This window comes from Oncorhynchus clarkii, chromosome 15 (assembly GCF_045791955.1).
Source record: "Oncorhynchus clarkii lewisi isolate Uvic-CL-2024 chromosome 15, UVic_Ocla_1.0, whole genome shotgun sequence".
Lineage (NCBI taxonomy): Eukaryota > Metazoa > Chordata > Actinopteri > Salmoniformes > Salmonidae > Oncorhynchus > Oncorhynchus clarkii.
In genome coordinates this window covers 13,862,125-13,872,970 of record NC_092161.1, presented here as the reverse complement: position 1 = coordinate 13,872,970, position 10,846 = coordinate 13,862,125, and the positions used below count along the sequence as shown (strand labels likewise).

The 10,846-nt window shown below is 41.6% G+C and overlaps 1 pseudogene; it reads left to right on the top strand.

Moving 5' to 3' along the window:
• Positions 1-287: 287 nt before the first annotated feature.
• On the top strand, positions 288-10,808 carry LOC139366794 (probable G-protein coupled receptor 141; annotated as a pseudogene).
• Positions 10,809-10,846: the final 38 nt, after the last annotated feature.

Below are 10,846 nucleotides of genomic sequence, written 5' to 3'. Positions count from 1 at the left end.
GACTCCTTGCTGTTTATGAACATTTGAACATCTTGGCCATGTTCTGTTATAATATCCACCCGGCACAGCCAGAAGAGGACTGGCCACCCCTCATAGCCTGGTTCCTCTCTATGTTTCTTCCTAGGTTTTGGCCTTTCTATGGAGTTTTTCCTATCCACCGTGCTTCTACACCTGCATTGCTTGCTGTTTGGGGTTTTAGGCTGGGTTTCTGTACAGCACTTTGATATATCAGCTGATGTAAGAAGGGGTATATAAATACATTTGATTTTATTTGATTTATGCTGAGGATGGGAGTCATTGAGGATTCCACACAGAAAATGGTGCAGGGGGTGAACGACATAAGTTTGTTCGACTCCTACCCCATGCCAAGAGTGGACGAGCTCATCAACCGGTTGGGAAAGGCCTGGTACATCCGCACCCTGGACCTGACCAAGGGATATTGGCAGGTATCCTTCTCCGCTTGGGAGAAGATGGCATTCTCGACACCGGACGGCTAATACCAATACCAAGTCCTCCCGTTCGGTCTACTTGGAGCCCCACCCACGCAAACTCCAAGAAATGCAAGGATGGACGGGGGAACATCAAGCCCCAGGAGAGGAAGGTCCAGGCGGTTCGTGACGTCCTCACGGTCTGCTCGAACAGATGTGCTCTGTGTTCTACCCCAGTGGAGACAGCATTCCCCGGCGGTAACCCGGAAGAGGTCTCCTGGAGGAGACCTGTTTCTTTTCCTTTATCGGTTTAAATAAACACTCTTGAAACTGAGTTATCACACTTGTGTCCATGTCTGATCTGTGTAAAAGTCTAGATCAAACCCCCTGGTCTGCCACAACAGGCATAAGCCATGGACAGCAAACACAATTGCATTTTATCAATGGAAATTTGAAAACACAGAGATACCGTGACTAGATCCTGAGGCCCATTGTGATGCCATTCACCAGTACATCACCTCATGTTTCAGCATGATAATGCATGGCCCCATGTCGCAAGGATCTGTACACAATTCCTGGAAGCTGAAAATGTCCCAGTTCTTCAATGGCCTGTATACTCAGCAGCCATGTCACTCGTTGAGTATGTTTGGGAGGCTCTGGATCGACGTGTACGACAACATGTTCCAATTCCCACCCATATCCAGCAACTTCGCACAGCCATTGAAGAAGAGTGGGACAACATTCCACAGGCCACAATCAACAGCCTGATCAACTCTATGCAAAGGAGATGTGTCGCGCTGCATGAGGCAAATGGTGGTCACACCAGATACTGACTGGTTTTCTGATCCACACCCCTACTTTTTTTTAAGGTATCTGTGACCTTATCTGCATTCCCAGTCATCTCTCTCCTGATCTTCAGAATCACGATTGTAACGCCAGTACAGTAGCCTATGGTAACGTCAGTACAGTAACCTATGGTAACATCAGTACAGTAGCCTATGGTAACGTCAGTACAGTAGCCTATGGTAACATCAGTACAGTAGCCTATGGTAACGTCAGTACAGTAGCCTATGGTAACGTCAGTACAGTAGCCTATGGTAACATCAGTACAGTAGCCTATGGTAACATCAGTACAGTAACCTATGGTAACATCAGTACGTTAGCCTATGGTAACGCCAGTACAGTAGCCTATGGTAACATCAGTACAGTAGCCTATGGTAACATCAGTACAGTAGCCTATGGTAACATCAGTACAGTAGCCTATGGTAACATCAGTACAGTAACCTATGGTAACATCAGTACAGTAACCTATGGTAACATCAGTACAGTAGCCTATGGTAACATCAGTACAGTAGCCTATGGTAACATCAGTACAGTAGCCTATGGTAACATCAGTACATTAGCCTATGGTAACATCAGTACAGTAGCCTATGGTAACGTCAGTACAGTAGCCTATGGTAACATCAGTACATTAGCCTATGGTAACATCAGTACAGTAACCTATGGTAACATCAGTACAGTAGTCTATGGTAACATCAGTACAGTAACCTATGGTAACGTCAGTACAGTAGTCTATGGTAACATCAGTACAGTAACCTATGGTAACATCAGTACAGTAGCCTATGGTAACATCAGTACATTAGCCTATGGTAACATCAGTACAGTAACCTATGGTAACGTCAGTACAGTAACCTATGGTAACGTCAGTACAGTAGCCTATGGTAACGTCAGTACGTTAGCCTATGGTAACGTCAGTACGTTAGCCTATGGTAACGTCAGTACGTTAGCCTATGGTAACGTCAGTACAGTAGTCTATGGTAACATCAGTACAGTAACCTATGGTAACATCAGTACAGTAGCCTATGGTAACATCAGTACAGTAGCCTATGGTAACATCAGTATAGTAGCCTATGGTAACATCAGTACAGTAACCTATGGTAACATCAGTACAGTAACCTATGGTAACATCAGTACAGTAACCTATGGTAACATCAGTACAGTAGCCTATGGTAACGCCAGTACAGTAGCCTATGGTAACATCAGTACAGTAGCCTATGGTAACATCAGTACAGTAGCCTATGGTAACATCAGTACAGTAACCTATGGTAAAGTCAGTACGTTAGCCTATGGTAACGTCAGTACAATAGCCTATGGTAACGTCAGTACGTTAGCCTATGCTTCGAAGGTGGGAGGGGCTAGTGTAGCTTGTGCTTCAGAGGGGAGGAGAGGGACATTTAGCACAAACACACACACGGGGAAAGCTGTTCAGCTGGCAGGCAGACACTGGAATAAGCTTCTGAGTGACAAAGTGAATGCTCTGCATAGGTGCTTCGTTGCGTTTTTTGGGGGGACTGGTAGAATTGCCTCGAACATAAAATAACGTTTTTAAAAGCTTATCATGAGGATGGTGATGAATGTGTAGGAGTATGGGACACACTGTAGCGAATAGAAATGTGTTTGATACCTCTCCATTCATTCCACTGCATGCTGTAGTTCTTCTGGCCACACACACAGCCAAACACACACATACGCACCCTTACCCTGTGTATCTCTGTGTCCAGTATCAGACGCTATGTGATTGTGATGTCCATGACCATCTTCCTGATGTTGCTGAGTCTGATGACCCACTTCCTCACCTCCAGGAGAGTAACGCTGTGGAGGACATGCAAGATGAATTTCCCTGAACACTATCTCTCTCTCTTTGTATGTGTGTAAGTCTTTCTCTTTGTGTGTATGTGTTAGTCTCTCTCTCTCTCTCTCTCTCTCTCTCTCTCTCTCTCTCTCTCTCTCTCTCTCTCTCTCTCTCTCTCTCTCTCTCTCTCTCTCTCTCTCTCTCTCTCTCTCTCTCTCTCTCTCCTCATGTATTGCAAAGCAGTTATGACTATTTTATTATGTTGATATGGGCTGAAATGTAATTCATTGAGATATTTGTCCAAGATGACGTGGACTGACTTTTCATGTGCACTGGACTTGTAAAACTGTAGAGTTGGATAAGGAATAGTTGGATAAGGGATAGTTGGATAAGGGATAGTTGGATAAGGGATAGTTGGATAAGGGATAGTTGGATAAGGGATAGTTGGATAAGGGATAGTTGGAAAAGGGATAGTGGATAAAGGATAGTGGATAAGGGTTAGTGGATAAGGGATAGTTGGATAAGGGATAATAGATTTGGGGGGCGGCAGCGTAGCCTAGCGGTTAGAGTGTTGGACTAGTAACCGAAAGGTTGCAAGATCAAATCCCCGAGCTGACAAGGTACAAAATCTGTCGTTCTGCCCTTGAACAAGGCAGTTAACCCACTGTTCCTAGACTGTCATTGAAAATATCAATTTGTTCTTAACTGACTTACCTAGTTAAATAAAGGTAACATATAAAAATAAACAATTTTAAAAAACTCTGTTCTAAAGGTAGTTAACCACCTTCTAGAGGTAGTTAACTATGTTCTACAGGTAGTTAACCACCTTCTAGAGGTAGTTAACTATGTTCTACAGGTAGTTAACCACCTTCTAGAGGTAGTTAATTATGTTCTACAGGTAGTTAACCACCTTCTAGAGGTAGTTAACTTTATTCTACAGGTAGTTAACCACCTTCTGGAGGTAGTTAACTGTGTTCTAAAGGTAGTTAACCACCTTCTGGAGGTAGTTAACTGTGTTCTACAGGTAGTTAACCACCTTCTAGAGGTAGTTAACTGGGTTCTAAAGGTAGTTAACCACCTTCTAGAGGTAGTTAACTGTGTTCTACAGGTAGTTAACCACCTTCTAGAGGTAGTTAACTGTGTTCTACAGGTAGTTAACCACCTTCTAGAGGTAGTTAACTGTGTTCTACAGGTAGTTAACCACCTTCTAGAGGTAGTTAACTGGGTTCTAAAGGTAGTTAACCACCTTCTAGAGGTAGTTAACTGTATTATACAGGTAGTTAACCACCTTCTAGAGGTAGTTAACTGGGTTCTACAGGTATTTAACCACCTTCTAGAGGTAGTTAACTGTGTTCTACAGGTATTTAACCATCTTCTAGAGGTAGTTAACTGGGTTCTAAAGGTAGTTAACCACCTTCTAGAGGTAGTTAACTGTATTCTACAGGTAGTTAACCACCTTCTAGAGGTAGTTAACTGTATTCTACATGTAGTTAACCACCTTCTAGAGGTAGTTAACTGTATTCTACAGGTAGTTAACTGTGTTCTACAGGTATTTAACCACCTTCTAGAGGTAGTTAACTTTATTCTACAGGTATTTAACCACCTTCTAGAGGTAGTTAACTGTGTTCTACAGGTAGTTAACCACCTTCTAGAGGTAGTTAACTGGGTTCTAAAGGTAGTTAACCACCTTCTAGAGGTAGTTAACTGTATTCTACAGGTAGTTAACCACCTTCTAGAGGTAGTTAACTGGGTTCTAAAGGTAGTTAACCACCTTCTAGAGGTAGTTAACTGGGTTCTAAAGGTAGTTAACCACTTTCTATAGGTAGTTAACTGTATTCTACAGGTAGTTAACCACCTTCTACAGGTATTTAACCACCTTCTAGAGGTAATTAACTGTATTCTACAGGTAGTTAACCACCTTCTAGAGGTAGTTAACTGGGTTCTAAAGATAGTTAACCACCTTCTAGAGGTAGTTAACTGTGTTCTACAGGTATTTAACCACCTTCTAGAGGTAGTTAACTGGGTTCTAAAGGTAGTTAACCACCTTCTAGAGGTAGTTAACTGTATTCTACAGGTAGTTAACCACCTTCTAGAGGTAGTTAACTGGGTTCTAAAGGTAGTTAACCACCTTCTAGAGGTAGTTAACTGTATTCTACAGGTATTTAACCACCTTCTAGAGGTAATTAACTGTATTCTACAGGTAGTTAACCACCTTCTAGAGGTAGTTAACTTTATTCTACAGGTAGTTAACCACCTTCTAGAGGTAGTTAACTGGGTTCTAAAGGTAGTTAACCACCTTCTAGAGGTAGTTAACTGGGTTCTAAAGGTAGTTAACCACCTTCTAGAGGTAGTTAACTGTATTCTACAGGTAGTTAACCACCTTCTACAGGTATTTAACCACCTTCTAGAGGTAATTAACTGTATTCTACAGGTAGTTAACTGTATTCTAAAGGTAGTTAACCACCTTCTGGAGGTAGTTAACTGGGTTCTAAAGATAGTTAACCACCTTCTAGAGGTAGTTAACTGTATTCTACAGGTAGTTAACTGTATTCTAAAGGTAGTTAACCACCTTCTAGAGGTAGTTAACTGGGTTCTAAAGGTAGTTAACCACCTTCTAGAGGTAGTTAACTGTATTCTACAGGTATTTAACCACCTTCTAGAGGTAATTAACTGTATTCTACAGGTAGTTAACCACCTTCTAGAGGTAGTTAACTTTATTCTACAGGTAGTTAACCACCTTCTAGAGGTAGTTAACTGGGTTCTAAAGGTAGTTAACCACCTTCTAGAGGTAGTTAACTGGGTTCTAAAGGTAGTTAACCACCTTCTAGAGGTAGTTAACTGTATTCTACAGGTAGTTAACCACCTTCTACAGGTATTTAACCACCTTCTAGAGGTAATTAACTGTATTCTACAGGTAGTTAACTGTATTCTAAAGGTAGTTAACCACCTTCTGGAGGTAGTTAACTGGGTTCTAAAGATAGTTAACCACCTTCTAGAGGTAGTTAACTGTATTCTACAGGTAGTTAACCACCTTCTAGAGATAGTTAACTGTATTCTACAGGTAGTTAACCACCTTCTAGAGGTAGTTAACTGTATTCTACAGGTAGTTAACTGTATTCTACAGGTAGTTAACCACCTTCTAGAGGTAGTTAACTGTATTCTACAGGTATTTAACCACCTTCTAGAGGTAGTTAACTGTATTTAACCACCTTCTAGAGGTAATTAACTGTATTCTACAGGTAGTTAACTGTATTCTACAGGTAGTTAACCACCTTCTAGAGGTAGTTAACTGTATTCTACAGGTATTTAACCACCTTCTAGAGGTAGTTAACTGTGTTCTACAGGTAGTTAAACACCTTCTAGAGGTAGTTAACTGTATTCTACAGGTAGTTAACCACCTTCTAGAGGTAGTTAACTGTATTCTACAGGTAGTTAACCAATTTCTAGAGGTAGTTAACTGGGTTCTAAAGGTAGTTAACCACCTTCTAGAGGTAGTTAAACTGGGTTCTAAAGGTAGTTAACCACCTTCTAGAGGTAGTTAACTGTATTCTACAGGTAGTTAACCACCTTCTAGAGGTAGTTAACTGTATTCTACAGGTTGTTAACCACCTTCTAGAGGTATTTAACTGTATTCTACAGGTATTTAACTACCTTCTAGAGGTAGTTAACTGTGTTCTACATGTGGTTAACCATGTTCTAGAGGTAGTTAACTGTGTTCAGAGGTAGGTAACTGTGTCCTCTAGGTAGATCACCATGTTCTAGAGGTAGTTAACTGTGTTCTACAGGTAGTTAGCCGTGTTCTATAGGTAGTTAACTGTGTTCAGAGGTAGTTAACTGTGTCCTCTAGGTAGATCACCATGTTCTAGAGGTAGTTAACTGTGTTCTACAGGTAGTTAGCCGTGTTCTATAGGTAGTTAACTGTGTTCAGAGGTATTTAACTGTGTCCTCTAGGTAGATCACCATGTTCTAGAGGTAGTTAACTGTGTTCTACAGGTAGTTAGCCGTGTTCTACAGGTAGTTAGCCGTGTTCTACAGGCAGTTATACAATTGGTCGGTATAATCCTGGATACTGATTGGTGAAAACCCGATTCCAGTCGGTGTCTATTCCACAAGTTACCACCGGCTAAAGCTATGATGTTGAAATGCCTACTTACTCTGTTCCATCTCATTGCACAATCTACTGTCTCATCAGCCCAGACAGACTATTTATCAACTTTATCTCCACTGTAAACCGCATCTAGACATCACCCCCCATTTCTTTTAGACTAGCAATTGGTTTTCAATAGCAGAGATTTGTATAAGCCTTGCTGTCTGGCGCTCTGACATTTGCAACATTGTTTCAATATTGAAATTCAATCTCCAGCTGTCCCATAGTAATGAAGGTGAGGGGTGGGAGTCGGGAGGAGACAGACAAGCAGGCAGCTTTTCTCAGCCAGTCAAAATCATGAATCAGCATAATCTTTATGGATATATACAGACTAGCTCCTCTGAACAACAGTGTCCTGACGAGAGAGCACATTTTCTATGCCAGGCGAAATCACTCATCATTAGCCCATTGTTATCCAAATAAATGTCACGAGAAAATAGCTTAAACAAATGCAAATCCAGCTACTTTGCCATTATTCTGGCTGCACTGTTTGATGTGACTGTGTTAACAAAAGCTGGCTAGCTACCAAGCAAGGGATAGATTTAGAACAAAAAGACTTAACGACTGGGTCGTGTCTCTGGCAACCGAACCGATAGAACGAACGACCAGCTGGCTTGGGTAGCAACCCTTGATTTGTGTCGGGACTATATCTTGTGGAAGGATGAAATAGTAAGAATAAATTCATCAAAATATTTTTTTTAATGAAAATGTCAATCATTATTTGAATATGTTGATAACCTGTTGTCTCAGGCCTAGCAAAACCCTTGCCAATACACTGCATTTGGAAAATAGTCAGACCCATTCAAAATAACCACATTTTGTTACGTTACAGCCTTATTCTAAAATGGATTAAATCAATGAAAAAAATGGGCATTTTGATTTTGGAATGTAGTTACCCTTTAGTTCCACTTTGCATGCACCTAGCACTGTTGGTTGGCTTGCAGTGTTTGTGTAGCACATGAGATGGAGTTTGCAAAACAAATGGCTGCTGGATTGATGCAAATAATCATGATATCATTCTGACAGGAAGAAATAGGCTACTTTGTAGCTAGTTTATTGATAGAGAAAGTTTTTGAGCTCGATGCCCAGTCTTTCCATCTACCAGAAGACGGTTAGGTCTGTCATTAGCATCACTATATTTTTCCTGTTCCTGAATTGTTTGAAACCTGGACATTTTACTTCATATTATGAGGTATGTCTTACCTTGATTCAAAGTAGCCTATAGCCACAATCCCACCATAGAAACAGTGGATTTGTTTTATATATACAGTGCCTTGCGAAAGTATTAGGCCCCCTTGAACTTTGCGACCTTTTGCCACATTTCAGGCTTCAAACAATATAAAACTGTATTTTTTTGTGAAGAATCAACAGCAAGTGGGACACAATCATGAAGTGGAACGACATTTATTGGATATTCCAAATTTTTTAACAAATCAAAAACTGAAAAATTGGGCGTGCAAAATTATTCAGCCCCTTTACTTTCAGTGCAGCAAACTCTCTCCAGAAGTTCAGTGAGGATCTCTGAATGATCCAATGTTGACCTAAATGACTAATGATGATAAATACAATCCACCTGTGTGTAATCAAGTCTCCGTATAAATGCACCTGCACTGTGATAGTCTCAGAGGTCCGTTAAAAGCGCAGAGAGCATCATGAAGAACAAGGAACACACCAGGCAGGTCCGAGATACTGTTGTGAAGAAGTTTAATGCCGGATTTGGATACAAAAAGATTTCCCAAGCTTTAAACATCCCAAGGAGCACTGTGCAAGCGATAATATTGAAATGGAAGGAGTATCAGACCACTGCAAATCTATCAAGACCTGGCCGTCCCTCTAAACTTTCAGCTCATACAAGGAGAAGACTGATCAGAGATGCAGCTAAGAGGCCCATGATCACTCTGGATGAACTACAGAGATCTACAGCTGAGGTGGGAGACTCTGTCCATAGGACAACAATCAGTCGTATATTGCACAAATCTGGCCTTTATGGAAGAGTGGCAAGAAGAAAGCCATTTCTTAAAGATATCCATAAAAAGTGTCGTTTAAAGTTTGCCACAAGCCACCTGGGAGACACACCAAACATGTGGAAGAAGGTGCTCTGGTCAGACAAAACCAAAATTGAACTTTTTGGCAACAATGCAAAACGTTATGTGTGACGTAAAAGCAACACAGCTCATCACCCTGAACACACCATCCCCACTGTCAAACATGGTGGTGGCAGCATCATGGTTTGGGCCTGCTTTTCTTCAGCAGGGACAGGGAAGATGGTTAAAATTGATGGGAAGATGGATGGAGCCAAATACAGGACCATTCTGGAAGAAAACCTGATGGAGTCTGCAAAAGACCTGAGACTGGGACGCAGATTTGTCTTCCAACAAGACAATGATCCAAAACATAAAGCAAAATCTACAATGGAATGGTTCAAAAATAAACATATCCAGGTGTTAGAATGGCCAAGTCAAAGTCCAGACCTGAATCCAATCGAGAATCTGTGGAAAGAACTGAAAACTGCTGTTCACAAATGCTCTCCATCCAACCTCACTGAGCTCGAGCTGTTTTGCAAGGAGGAATGGGGAAAAAATGTCAGTCTCTCGATGTGCAAAACTGATAGAGACATACCCCAAGCGACTTACAGCTGTAATCGCAGCAAAAGGTGGCGCTACAAAGTATTAACTTAAGGGGGCTGAATAATTTTGCACGCCCAATTTTTCAGTTTTTGATTTGTTAAAAATGTTTGAAATATCCAATAAATGTGGTTCCACTTCATGATTGTGTCCCACTTGTTGTTGATTCTTCACAAAAAAATACAGTTTTATATCTTTATGTTTGAAGCCTGAAATGTGGCAAAAGGTCGCAAAGTTCAAGGGGGCCGAATACTTTCGCAAGGCACTGTACTTGTAGTTGACAGTGTTCTAGAAGTAGAGGTTGGAGGGTTGGACCATACACCTCTCAATGTGTGTCATGGCATATAGAATGGGAAAGGCAAATATCAGTTTCTCACAAAATCACTGAAGTTCTCTTCTCTTCTTTGCTCTTTTCCAGTAAGTTGCTTTAATCGCCAGCGTGGTGGTGTGGGTGGTGACCTTTGTGGTCATTTTCCCAATCCTCTATTTCAACTACGGCAAGGAAGTCCATGAAGACACTAACAACAACCACACAAGCAAAATGGCCTCCAATGACTGACTGTTTCCAGTTCGGCAGCCACCTGAAAAATCACTCTGGTGTTAAAAAGCTGAACTACATCATGAGCTCTGTGATCGTTATCGTGGCCTGTGTGCAGACGGCACTGCAGTGTCACGTCATGAGCCTTCTGACCAGGAAGTACGAGCTAGACTGCATGTTTCACCAGGAATTCTGGGCTCAGCTGAAGAGCCTGTGTTTTACTGTGGTGCTGCTGGTGTGTTTCATGCCCTATCACATGTTCAGGATTTACTACTTGGAACACCTGCAGCAGCTGGAGCACACTAACGAGGTGTTCCTCAGTCTCACGGCCCTCAGATGTCTCGACATGTTTACTTTCCTAGGGAGGGGACACTGCCATATGTGTGACCTCTTCTCACATTACCTAAACTATGAACTCAGAGCCAAAACCTCACTGTAATATTGCTTCCCTTTTAAGCAGCACTTTAGCACCATCTG